Genomic DNA, 14,478 nt, shown 5'->3' on the forward strand with positions numbered 1-14,478 from the left:
AAATAGGACTCATATTACACAAGTATAAAAACTTGTTGCTGGTATGAGCACATTGTGTAAATGTTAGGATTTAAAGAGGATATAAAAACCTTCAATACAATTATGAGCGTTAGTCTCTTTATATCCTAACATTTTTTTTTGTTATTGTTTTAGTTTATTATTGTTTTTTATGACTCTGTAAGTTTTGTGTATAAATTGTACAATTTTCCATGACAATAAAGCATTTTTCTATTCTAAGTTGTCTATTTGTTAAACCAAAGCATTGATTATTATTACAAAATATTAATATAATCAATTAAATAATAATATTAATCTCACAAACAATATAGGAAGTATAGTTAAAAAGAATAAACATAGTAATCCACAAGGAAATAAATCTGCACATAGCTATAGCCCAAAGTAACTTCTGTTGTTTATCCAAATCTTCAATAGTCAAAAACATTTGTGTAAAATTAGATTCCAGCAGTTTCTCCTTTTCCTACATTTAAAATAGCTGGTGTTTATTCCTAAAAACAACAAATACATAAATAAAAACTCTAAATTGTATACCATAAAAAAATCATACAAATATGACAAAATATCACAAGAGTATTTTAACATTATTTAAGGACAATTGCCATAATAAGCCACAACAAAAATGTATTAAGCGAAAAAGCTATAGAGCTGAAACAGGAAGTTGCTATGTTTGGTCTATATATTAATGAAAGTAAAAAAAATACCTAAATGGAATATTACAACGGATTCTTATCGGTAATAAGAAGTGTTTTTATGCATACAAAGACGTAATGAAAAGTAAGTTACTGTTACTGAATCGTGAGTATAAGCTTAGAATCTACAAAACAGTAATTACACCAGTGGTCACATATGGATGTGAAATGTGGACCATCTCAACCACTAATGAAAATCAACTGAGAATATTTGAGCGTAAAATACTAAGGAACATATTTGGACCAACACATTGTAGAGATGGTTCATGGATAATTAAAATGAACCACAAGCTGAATGAACTAATGCAGAGCGCAGATATTGTTAGATTTTTTTAAGTCTCAAAGACTAAACTTTCTTGGTCGCTTAGAAAAAATGTTAGATAATCGAGCTGTGATGTCAGAGATGGAAGCCCCAAGGAAATATAACAAGAGGAAGGCCCTGTAACAGATGGATAGACGATGTAGAGAAGGATCTTAAAACCATAAATATCAGGCAGTGGTGCAGGAAAGTAGCGACAGGGCAGAATAGAAGAATGCTGTTAAGCAGGCAAAGATTTACAAATGGTTGTAGTGTCATTAGAAGAAGAAGATTTAAGGACAGTTTAGGCAGGCTATATGCATTAAGGCATTATTAAGCTTTGCATTTAACCATATTGTAATACACTATATCTTACATGGTCAAGCATGATTTTCTTTACATAACCCTTGTTCTAAACTAGAACCGAATTGGTAAGTACATATATATTTTTATTGTAGACATTTTAAAAACTTATTACTTAGTTGAATTACTTTAAACTTACCACTTATAAAATGTTTACTACATACTCTCATATTTTAATTTGTGGTCTGTTCTCTTTATTGCTTTTATCCAATGTTCCTGCCTTTGTTTGGATAAAATTCATTTAAATGTATTGCATGGGGGAAATGCATAGCCTTGGGAACAGTAAAAAGTGAGGATTTTATCCCTGTCTGTCCTATTCCCGCAATTTACAGACTTCTCAAGAAAGCCCTTGCTACAAGTCGGTCAAACACAAGGAAAGGTGTTTTTTCTTTTTTACACACAAACAAATTGACACAAACTGATATTACTATGGGATAATTCAGTTCTGTAGGCTATAAACAACTTTATATTTAATTTACTATCACAATTTCGCTGCACAATTAACAATAAAAAACAAAACCAAACAGAATATTCGTCTAAAAACATCTACAAATTACAAATAAATGTCAATGTCCAATGTAAACAGTGACTAAATAAAAATAACAGGAAAGACATCAGCTAACTTCGTACTTCTCCTAAAGCTCCTAACTTAAAAATGACGTTTATCATACTGTCGCAGCTTTACTATGTGTAAGAGTGAAGTAGCACTAATCCAAAGAAAAAAGATGGTGTCGTCACTTCGCTCCGAATGACACTCTCTCTATGTCAATATATACCTCTATGGTTAAAATACACAAATTAATTCTTTGACAAGGTTGTCAAAACCAAACATTCAATATAATGGGTTACCACGACGACGATATTGGTTTCCATGACAACGATTCAAAACCGCTGTAAGTCTACTAATCTGACTTTTAAATATTATGTCAAAATAATTTTATTTCATCGAATTATCAGCAGTAATTGCACGAGAGCTCTGAAATTATTGAATTTTTCCCGAGTGACACTTTGACAGTTTTAATTTCCCGAGCCGAAGGCGAGTGAAATTATGTCAAAGTGTCACGAGAGCAAAAATTCTATATTAATTTCAGAGGTCAAGTGCAATTCGTTGCGATTATTTCATGAATAAAACTGTTCAAAACCAAAACTTTATTGTAATTTATTTATGTAAGTAGCATTAAACACACAGTTTTTATAAATATTTGACGATTGAAAGTCATCACTTTTATAATTTTTAAAACATTAATTTTCATTAATGTCACTGAATGTATTTTTTCGTAGCAACGAAGGGCATCTGACGTAATATACTTAACGACGGGAGATTATCAAAAATTATCGATTTAATTCTGATTTCCGTAGCTTTCTATTGGTCAGAATCTCCTATGAATGAAATAATCGCGATAATTTCATTAAAACTTGAACACAATAAGATAAATTTGAAATAAATTAGTAAATAATATCGAGTATTAGTTTATTGCATGTATTATAATATATTATAATGCCGTATTACAAGGTATTTTATTTTCCCGCACGCCGTGCGGGAAAATTTACTTTCACGCACGCCGTGCGGAAAAGTGCAACTTTCGGAAACAAAATTCGTGCGTGAAAGTGGCTCTTTTAACACGGCCGTAGAAAAAATATATTGTATACAGTATAAATAAGATAATTGACAGGCAGCAACCTTTCCCAAGTATTCTATCGCTTTTGAATGACCTTAAGTAGTATTTCCCGAGTATTCTAAATTCATGGTGTTATTAAATAACACCACGAATTTAGAATACTCTTTAGAATACTTTAGAAAATTGTGGAAAAAATACACACCAAATATTTAAATAACACCATGTGAATTATACTGGTGTTATTCTACTTTCATGGTGTTATTTAAATATTTGGTGTGTATTTCCTCCACAATTTTTGTTCCATTTTTTTAATTTTTCATCTATGTAAAGTATAAAAAATAAGATTAGTGACTAGCAGCATCTTTTTCAAGTCTTTTATCGCTTTCGAACGCTCCTGACTAGTTTTGTTCGTGTACTCTAAATTCATGGTGTTATTTACCCCATGATTTTTCATTATTTTCCACAGATTGTTGACAGGGACATTATCATAGGCCTTTCGGAGGTCACCGAATGCAATGTGCAATTTAATATAAATGCTAGTGTTTTTTGTATGAGTGAAGATTTAATGCATATTACTCTATAAATAATTGGGTTTTTTTTTGTTTAATAAACACGGAGCAGAATGGAACCCTTCTATACCAAAAACCTCAGTTTTTTCAGGAGGAAGAAATAACTCTCTAAAATAGCTTCGGAGCCAATTTCTTCTTAGCAATTATTGATATCTTACCTTAATACAATTAAAATTATATAGGTATTACAAATAAAAGTAACTTTGTAAAAACTTTTCATTACCTTTAAAGTAATTTTACATAAATAGGGACATTTAGACGGGCTAGTTTTTAAAGCAATATGTTGCCGGCAATATATATTCGGTATGTTGCTGGTAACATTGCAGCATCCAATGAAAATATCTCCGTATGGCCGAGCCATGTGGCCGAAATAATGCTGGTATTTGAACACTATTACAGTTAGTGGCTGATGGGTTGCCGATAAAATCGGACTGCTGTGGAAATTTGATTTGGTTTTGTCATACATTCAAAGAGAAAATGAATTCGTGGTCAAATGGAAACACAATAAATAATTATTGGACTTCGTAAGTCATAGGTTTTCACCCAAAGTAACCAGAAGTAGAACCGGAAATCGATATTTGAACTCTTCGTGTAACTGTGCGTCAATTCGTATACAATTTCAGTAATATTGACTTATTATTAATAAACTTTCGGTCATACTGCTTTAAACTGAAATGACTTCAAAACCGGAACTAAAGATTCAAGCTCGACTTTTCAACACGTGTACTATTTCTGTGACTATAAGATGACACCCCCGTTTCGAACTTTCTAACCAGAAATGATATAAGAACCAAAAGGACACATTCTCATCTTAGTAAAACACGTCTAATAAATATATCGCTTATACTTTTTCTGTGACTTTAAAAAGGCACTTCCGGTTTCAACTCAAAACCTGAAGTGCGAGGTCAAAATTCTAATCTTTAGTACGATACTTGGGTTATAAATGTCATTTTATCTCTATAAATAACGGAGTAGTTATATTCGCGGACGGACGGACAGACAGTCATGAAACCGGAAGTATATATTTATTCTCGTCTTTAGTAGTCTTCACCGACTTTAAACCAGTACTTCCCGTTACATTTCTAAAACCTAAATTTTAGTCCTAGGTCAAATTGCTCGCCTTTAGTGCCATCCTTGGATGCTAAGCTTTCATTCGACACCTCATTTGTTATTCTACCTGGTATAATGACGAAGAAGTTGTGTTTATGGACGGACAGACGTGGATAATTCAACACATTTTTTCAAAATTGGATGAAAACACATTTCACATCCTTCTAAAATTCTTAAATAAATAAATTTAGAATTATTTCCATAGTTAAATTACTCATTGTTTCGCGTTTACTTAAAAAAGGGAGTATCCACATTTAATCCTGTCGCCTGGGGGGTACAACGGCCTCTTTTATTCAGATGGACTTACCCAAGTTTTTGGGTAAGTCGACTTAACGTAGAACACGAATTTTTTGGGTAACAGTTGATCCGGATGTCGATAAGGTTGTTATAAACAAAGAAGTTGAGGAACTACATAACAGCGATTTCTCGCAAAACAAAACATTTTTTTGTATTTTTTGGGCCATTCTAACCAAAAAATGTTCCTACAAGTTTTTTTGTAGGATGCATAGTTTTCGAGATAAACGCGGTTGAACTTTCAAAAAATCGAAAAATTGCAATTTTTGAACCCGAATAACTTTTGATTAAAAAATAAAATAGCAATCCTGCTTACCGCATTTGAAAGTTTAAGTCAAATTATATCGGTTTTGAATATTTGCATTGCTAAAAATTTATTTTTTTATTGTTAAAAAAAGCTATAAACACATAATGTTTCCCGTGCCAGATACATGCGTTTTAATGCATGCTACGTAGAAATAGCCTCTCTTTTACTTGTACCTACTCTACCTACTCGTTCGATTTTAAATGAGAAATCATTGAAAACATCACTCAAGCACTAGGTGTTTATAGCTTTTTTTAACAATAAAATAATAAATTTTTAGCAATGCAAATAATTAAAACCGATATAATTTGACTTGAACTTTCAAATGCGGTAAGCAGAATTGCTATTTTATTTTTTAATCAAAAGTTATTCGGGTTAAAAATTGCAATTTTTCGATTTCTTAAAAGTTCAACCGCGTTTATCTCGAAAACTATGCATCCTACGAAAAAAATTGTAAGAACATTTTTTGGTTAGAATGGCCCAAAAAATACAAAAAAAAGAATGTGTGTGTACTTTGTACGCACGTAAGAAGTTATACAGTAGAACCCCGCAAATCCGAACTAATTGGGGGGACAGCCTGTTCGGATTCCGAAAAGTTCGGATTATTCGAAAGTTAGCCTAAGAAGCTAACAAAGATGATTTTTAAAAGATTTGGACTGCCACCGATCCCTTTATGAAACTCTATCCGCACGTTTATGCCTCCAATATTCTAAAGCTGAAAAATATTTAGATCACTGAAATATTAAATCGCTAACGCCAGTAGTTTTGTTTCGTCACGGGACATGGGAATTCGGCCATGTAAATGATTCATTTAATTTGTAATCTGGATATTGATTACACTATGTTTCTCATGTTTCTTATCTTTTTCAATGTTTTCGTTCATAGTATACCATGGAAAATGTGTATTATGCACATTCCTTTATTGATTGTGTTTAGTCTAACTCGACGCTTTTATTCACCCATTAGTGTTCCAGTGTTTAATACTGTAGCTAGCATCTTACGTAATTATTTTCTCACATAATAAACATGTTTTTAAATTTTTATTTTGAATTTTGAATTTTTTTTTTCACTTTCCGTTGGTTCGGATTTGCCGAAAGTTCGGATTTGCGGGGTTCGGATTTGCGGGGTTCGGATTTGCGGGGTTCTACTATACTTCTATTATATGATTTAAGCGAAATTAATATACTTTTTATTTATATCTTGTTTAAATAATAAACTAATTTATACTTACTACTTCTCAAACTTTTTTATTAGAACAGTGCCAAAAATTAAAATAATAAAAGAATAAAACACACACAAACACATTAAACAAGCCACAAATGATTTCCGAACATTAATTGTCGAAATTTTTTTTAACTAAATACGTATTTTCTGAAAATAAAATTATATAATAAATATACTTACAATCATAAAATGTATAAAAAAAAACAAAAAAAAAAAGTTTCTATTGAGACTCGAACCAGCGCTAATAAGCGCGGTTGGTATTGGGGTTCATTCGCCTTCAACGCTTCGCCAGGGACACTATGTGTCATTATTTACGAAGATCGACTAACTAAAGGATTAAACTTGTGATATTTTGAATTAAATCCAATTATTTTAATTTTGAATTGAAATGATTTAGAATTGAAAAAATACAACAAAACATAGAGTAAGAAAACAATATATTAGGTGAATATTGATAGAAATTTTGATGGTAATCAAATTATATAAATAAAAATATTACATACTATGTCAAAACTTTAAAAGGGTAAACCCTGTAGTTGGCTATATACCTTCGTTAAAACAACGTAGAATGAAGAAAACACTTCTGTTGTATGTAGGTATATAATTTAAAATTATACTTTTAAATTGAAATTATATACCTACATACAACAGAAGTGTTTTCTTCATTCTACGTTGTTACATACTATGTATTTTGGTAGGTTCAAATAGGTAGGTTATACCCATGATACATTAACAATTATTACGTACCTGTTGCTTTTAAAAACTATTTAAAAGTCACTACAATATTATAAACTTTTTTGTTTCTGCCTCACAACAATAAAACTGATATATTATACATTTGTTTACCTTTACCTCCAAACCACAGCTGTCCTACAGCTGCCATATTGGATAATTTTTGACATGTCATTTGAACATCCAATCAGAACAAAGTTATAATGCGCATGCTCCCGGTCGCTAGGTTTTCCCATATAAAAATTCACCCTCATCGCCGGTAAAGAAGTATAACTTCAAAAATGTTTTGTTTTGCGAGAAGTCGCTGTTATGTAATTCCTCAACTTCTTTGTTTATAAGAATCTTATCGACATCCGGATCAACTGTTACCCAAAAAATTCGTGTTCTACGGGTCAAAATACATCAAAAAAACTCGGGTAAGTCCATCTGAATACAGGAGGCCGTTGTACCCCCCCCCCCCCTGGCGACAGGAATAATTTTCTGCTTTTTATTTTTCTTTTTTATGTATCGGACATCTTTATTTTTGATTTCGTCTCGTCAATACTTCAAAGGTATTTTTCGTCTTAAACCGGAAATATAATGCAACAAGCATGACTGGAAATATTGCAGTAAATAGGTTTTATCTACTCTATGTCATATTATGTGTAAGTTTTTAGTTTGTGAAAACTGTCATTATAGATAGCAGTACGTGAAGTGTTTAAAGTGTGCGTAAAGTAACAATGTATTTTAAATGGGACTTACTTTTCGCACTCTTTTTAACACACTTTCATATAATCAAATATTCTTAACTTTCGCGTTGTCATGGTGATGACATAATGAGCAATAAATTACGACAAAAGTTTTGACAGTTTTGTGGTTTGAAAGAAGTTAGAACTTTTAAATGTCAAAGTTCTAAAGATTGTAGAATAGAAATGAATTCCAGTGACGAAGAGTTACTGTTTTTTTATTTGTTTATGGTAGAGTAGATAATATTATATTATTCAACGAGCATGTAATGATGGCTATTACTCACGATGATGAAGTTTGCGACGCGAGCCGTAGGCGAGTGTCGTAATTCATCAGACTGAGTAATAGCCACTACATGCGAGTAGAATACTATACTTTTTCTACGACCTTTTTTTTATTTTAATTAGTAAAAAATTTAATTATTAACTACTCGAGATTTAAATTATAATAATTTACAAAAATACCTAAATGCTATTTACCCCTAGTACGTGGCTGAATAATTGGTTGCCTACTATTACTAAATTCTTATTTATTGTAAAAATGCAACTACAAATAGTCAATATAAATTCTATTCGTTTCCGAAAAATTATAAGCTTAAATTTGTACCTACTCTCAGTGCATCTAATAAATAGGAAATGGCTGTTGTCGGTGAACGTATTTCATATATATAGTTATAATGTATATTTACATTTAACTAATATACCGGGTGTCCACTTATATTTCCCCCCATTTTAACTGCCTATAACTTCTAAACGGCTTAAGATAGAAAAATGCGGTTTTCGCTGAAATGTTTTATTTTAGTAAAAGTTTTGTCTGAATGTATTGAATTTTTTATATCGCTTTCAAATACGAAAAGAAAAATGGCGGATTTTTGAATAAAACGTTGTTGACTTTTTTTAATGGGACACCCAGTATATTTTTTTGCAAATTGAAAGAACAGTCATTCACCTATCCAGTGATATAAAGTTTTTCAAAATCAGTTGTCAAATCACTGAGTAATTAATTTTTAAAATGAGCGGTGCAACGTGGATCACATAAGTAAATAACATAAATAAGCAAAATGATATTATGTTATGTGATTTCCACATTGCATTTCTCATTTTAAAAATTATTTCCTCAGTCATTTGACAACCGATTTTAAAAACTGTTATATCGCTGGATAGGTAAATGACCCTTTTTTTAAGGTACAAAAAATATACTGGGTGCTTCAATAAAAAAATTCAACAACGTTTTTTTTTTCAAAAATCCGCCATTTTTTATGTAAAAGCGATATAAAAAATGGTCATTTACCCAAATTCTTGAAAAAACGGTCATTTACCTATCCAACGATTTAATTTTCTTTTAAATCGGTTGTCAAATAACTGAGCAATTAATTTTTATAAAGAGAGGTGCAATGTGGAAATCACATCAATTCGCTTAGTTATGTTATTTAGGTATGTGGTATCCACGTTGCACCTCTGATTTTAAAAATTAATTACTCAGTGATTTGACAACCGATTTTGAAAAATTTTGTATCGCTGGATAGGTAAATGATCTTTCTTTCAGCTTACAAAAAATATACTGGATATTCCATTAAAAAAAAGTCAACAAAGTTTTTTTCAAAAATCCGCCATTTTTCTTTTCGTATTTGAAAGCGATATAAAAAATTCAATCCATTCAGACAAAACTTTTACTAACATAAAATATTTCAGCGAAAACCGCATATTTCTATCTTGAGCCGTTTAGAAGTTATAGGCAGTTAAAATGAAGGAAAATATAAGTGGACACCCGGTATAATATAATAATATAACTATACATAATATGTTATAACCTATTTAATATAATATAACTTGACAAACAAACACAATATTAGTTATAAATTCCAATTAACATAAACAAAATGCGCTAATGTCATCGTCACTAAATTAAATGATAAACGTCAAAAATTTTAGTAAAAAAGATATAAACGTAAAAAATATACTGACATTGTTACAGTTAAAATTCCTTTAAAAATTTTTCGAAGTTTTTTTCTGGCCTTGGTTTATAACCTTTAGCCACGTAATTAAATATAAAATTATTATTCATAAGTACAAAATTGTCCAGTATACACTTAAAAATAAAGAATAGTAAAAAATAAAGCTTACAAATAACAATGTCTACTTACTATGTTAATAAATACAACTATGCTAATTTTTTTCTCTTTTTTTTTTCTTCACTACGGTAGGAACTAAATCCGATTCATTTATTTTCATATATATATTTTACATATACATATACATATACATATTTTTTTTATTTTTAATTTTTTTTATATATATTTTTTAATATTTTTTTTAACCTTTTTTTTATTTTTTTTTTTAACTTTTTTTTTTCGAACATACATAGGTTACAAAATAATATAATTAATTACAAGAAATATCTCATTCATACATTACATAATACAAAGGAAATACCTATCCATTCAAACGATTAATTTTACATTCACACTTTTAATTTAATTTTTTAAAGAAATGTCATAATTAGTTTAAAAAATTTGAATGTTGTCTTCACTTAATAGTATAAATTTTTCGAAGTTAAATATTGGTATAAATTACAATAATTATTCCATTAAATAAACAAGTTTAAGTAATTTTATTTGCAGTTTATATACGATTAATATTAAAAGTGGCATGCGCCACTTGAATCTGACTTTATTCCGTGAGTAATGACCCGTGAGTAACTTCAGCCCGTGAGTAATGAATTATTACTGACGGGTACAGTAATGGGTGCTATTATCTATGAAAAAATAGCGAAAAATGAGCATGTTATTAAACGGTCGTAGAAAAAATATTGTATGAAACTGTGCGTGAAGTACTTTTTGAGAACTTACGCGATGTATAGCGCTCGCTCGGCTGTCGCTCGTGCTCTAAATATCGCGTGCCTTCGTAAAAAGCATACTTCACGAACTGTTTCATAAATAAATATTATCTACTCTATGTCATATTATATATAAGTTTTTAGTTTCTGAAAACTGTCATTATAGATAGCAGTGCGTGAAGGGTTTAAAGTGTGCGTGAAGTAACAATGTATTTTAAATGGGATTTACTTTTTCGCACACTTTAAATGGGTTTTTTGGCACACTTTTATATAATCAAATATCCCTAACTTTCGCGTTGTCATGGTGATGACAATATGAGCAATTACTTACAACAAAATTTTTGACAGTTTTGTGGTTTGTAAGTAGTTAGGATTTTTAAATGTCAAAGTTCTAAAAATTGTAGAATAGAAATTAATTCCAGTGACGAAGAGTTAGTTTTTTTTTTATTTGTTTATCGTAGATAAAATATTGTATGAAACTGTGCGTAAAGTACTTTTTGCGAGCTTACGCGAAGTATAGCGCTCGCTCCGTTGTCGCTCGTGCTCTAAAAATCGCGTGCGTTCGCAAAAAGCATACTTCACAAACTGTTTCATAAGTAACTATTATTATTGTTGACAGGCCAGACGTAAATGTATCTGTTTTCACAAATATCGCTGAGCAATATTTCTACTAAATATTGCCGAAAATATGCAATTTTAGTTGCCCGTCTAAATGCCCCTTAGTTTGGCATCAACAATATTGCTGAAAATACTTACATAGGAGGTTTTCTATCATTAATTTGGCTAGTAAAGAAATAAATGAAATGTGAAGAAATTTGTTATTAAAAGCAATAATTTTATTCTACCTGAAATAATCATTATTGGATATAAAAAATTAAAAATAGGCCATTAACGTTCAAAATGTCTCAACAGGTTTAATGAGGAAGTGACTCACAAAAGTGAATGGACATCTCAATTCTCAATGTCAATATCTGACAGTTGCGTTTATCTGTCTTTTATTTCGTAAGTTGGGAGGGTAAACAGATATCTTTTTTCGTTTAGTAACTCTGAGACATATTTTACCTACTCCTCCATTTGTATAGGATCTATCTATACCGTTTCATCGGTATTCTGTATAAATGTCAATGTTCTCAATGTCATCCATGCCTCCCTTGCTATTAATATTCCCACTAAGCTGATAATATCTTTACATTTTTTGCCAAAATTGGTTTAGGAAAGCATCATTTTCAGATTTTGTTGACTTTCTTTATTATACGCGTGAAGAGTAGTTGAGGCCATATCCTCACTTCTGTTAGGTATCATTATGTAGTAGGTTGCACGCATACCCAGACAATATTTCCAAGAACGGTTTTGTAGAGACGAATGGACTCGCAATCGAGTGAATACTGGAGGACCCAGGGTTATTATACTTTGCTACGGTTGTCTTGTCCGACCGTAGTGGGAGACTTATATTTTTGACTTTACGTCACAAGAATACACAGTCCTATATTTTTAAATGATTTTCGATCATTGAATGTGTGTTATGGGCCATTCCACGAACATACGCCTGTTTTGGATTACTTCGACAACGAATATTTTACTGTGCAAAATAAGAAGTACGAAAGTAAATGGCGCTAATAATTATTCCAATAAACAACAATGTAATTTGCAATTTACTTTCGTTCTTCTTATTTTGCACAGTAAAATATTCGTTATCGAAGTAATCCAAAACAGGCGTATATTCGTGGAATAGGGTATACTGTGTATATATGTGTATTATTTGTGTTATTATTAAATAATAAGACAAATATTACATATTTTATCTTAGATATATCCTAGTTTACTTTATATTTTTGTATTTGTAATTTTGGTGTTGTTTCCAGTAAAAACTTATTTTGAATTATTCATGAAAATTGTAGATCGTACCTATTGTAGGAGTTTAAATAAGAATATACAGTGAGCACGTAAAGGTTGGAATAAATTCATTTTCTCGAGAATGGATGATTTTGGAAAAAAATCCCGGAACAGGTCTGTTTTTATTTTTAAATTACGACTTTTTGGCATATATATCATACCAGTGACGTCACCCGTCTGGGCGTGATGACGTCATCGATGATTTTTTTAAATGAGAATATGGGTCGTGTAATAGCTCATTTGAAAGGCAATTCAATTCTCTAGTCAGTAGTATTAACATTAGCATAATAATTTATACAGGGTGCCCAAAAAAAATTTTTTTTGGATTAAATTTATTGACATAAAAAGAAGAATGTATGTAATTTATTTAGTTCAAAATACATTTTACTGCTCTCAGAAAACTTAAAAAAATGTTTATTTGAAAAATAATCATTGCTTTTCGCTTAAATTAAATTTTCAAACTGTCACGAGACTGGTGGGTGGCGGCTTTAATATTGAATTTAAGCAAAAAACAATATTTATTTGCCAAATAAACATTTTTTCCTGTTTTCTGTTAGCAATAAAATGTATTTTGAATTAAATAAATTAAGCACATTCTTCTTTATATATAAATAAATTTAATTTAAAAAAAATTTTTTTGGACACCCTGTATAAATAATTATTTTAATGTTTATATGATTGAATAGAGAATTGAATTACCTTTCAAATGAGCTATCACACGACCCCTATTCTTATTTAAAAAAAATCATCGATGACGCCATCACGCCCAAATGGGTGACGTCACTAGTATGATGTATATGCCAGTAAGTCGTGATTTTAAAATAAAAATTGACCTGTTTTAAGATTTTTATCCAAAATCGTCCATTCTCGAGAAAATGAATTTATTCCAACCTTTACGTGCTCACTGTATATTGATAAGGTAGGTTAAAACGTTAAAATTTCATTGCAATATGTATTAACGTAATAATAATGTTGACGACATTTTAGAATGCCAGGTACAGATTGTAGTGTGGCCAAACTTATTAGGTACCTATTATTTAAATTCTTACAATAAATTATACAAGCAATTCTAATTGACATAATCCTAGCTGACCTCTAAGGGTAGTATGTATTCAACAGTTAATCCAGTATTAATGGAAATTCAGCGACAAATTTTCAGTGTAAAATGGAGATTGAAGTCCTAGATTTCTGTAAATATTGCACGGAGAAATATCAACAGTTTTCCATAATGAGGTGCTATAATTCACTAAACATTTTTTTTCTTAACTATCTTGACTATTTTCCATACATCAAAGACATAAATACCGATTAAGGACAGAGCCTATTTTACTTCAAATCAGACCCGAGGCACTACATAATTTTCGGGCCCCTAACAAAAATTTAATAGTAATAATAATAGTTGTTTAAATGTATTACTTCTTTAATAGAAATACAGTTGCACCAGAAATTTAAATTTTTATTCACAATAAATAAAATGTATATTAAACATTGTTGCAATTGTTTAAAGTGCAAAAACTACCATGGAATTTCTCTACTATGTACAGCATATTATTATAATAGTCCTCAGGTAAGTATATTATAAACCAGCGGCTCCAGCCACTAGTAGACAATATTAATTGAAGAGTAGCAGACGGGGAGAGCGACAATGGATCAAATATTTACAGTCAAGCAGGTCTTGAGAAAATCAGGGGACACGGCATTCATGTTACCAACATGTTTGTAGACTTAAAACAGGCATATGACTCAGTCAAAAGGAACAGACTATACTATATGAACGGCTTATTTCAGAAAGGCACTCGAGCCA

At 30.6% G+C, this 14,478-nt stretch overlaps 1 long non-coding RNA gene across 1 annotated transcript; it reads right to left on the minus strand.

Annotated features, from left to right (window-relative positions):
• Nucleotides 1-223: 223 nt before the first annotated feature.
• LOC126884027 (uncharacterized) lies at nt 224-2,154 on the minus strand. The gene is made up of 2 exons (XR_007697808.1): nt 1,508-2,154; nt 224-506 (listed from the first exon to the last, which is right to left on the minus strand). It is a non-coding gene; the product is annotated as an uncharacterized LOC126884027 (long non-coding RNA).
• Between the last annotated feature and the right edge of the window lie 12,324 nt (nt 2,155-14,478).

Source organism: Diabrotica virgifera, chromosome 4 (assembly GCF_917563875.1).
Source record: "Diabrotica virgifera virgifera chromosome 4, PGI_DIABVI_V3a".
Classification (NCBI taxonomy): domain Eukaryota; kingdom Metazoa; phylum Arthropoda; class Insecta; order Coleoptera; family Chrysomelidae; genus Diabrotica; species Diabrotica virgifera.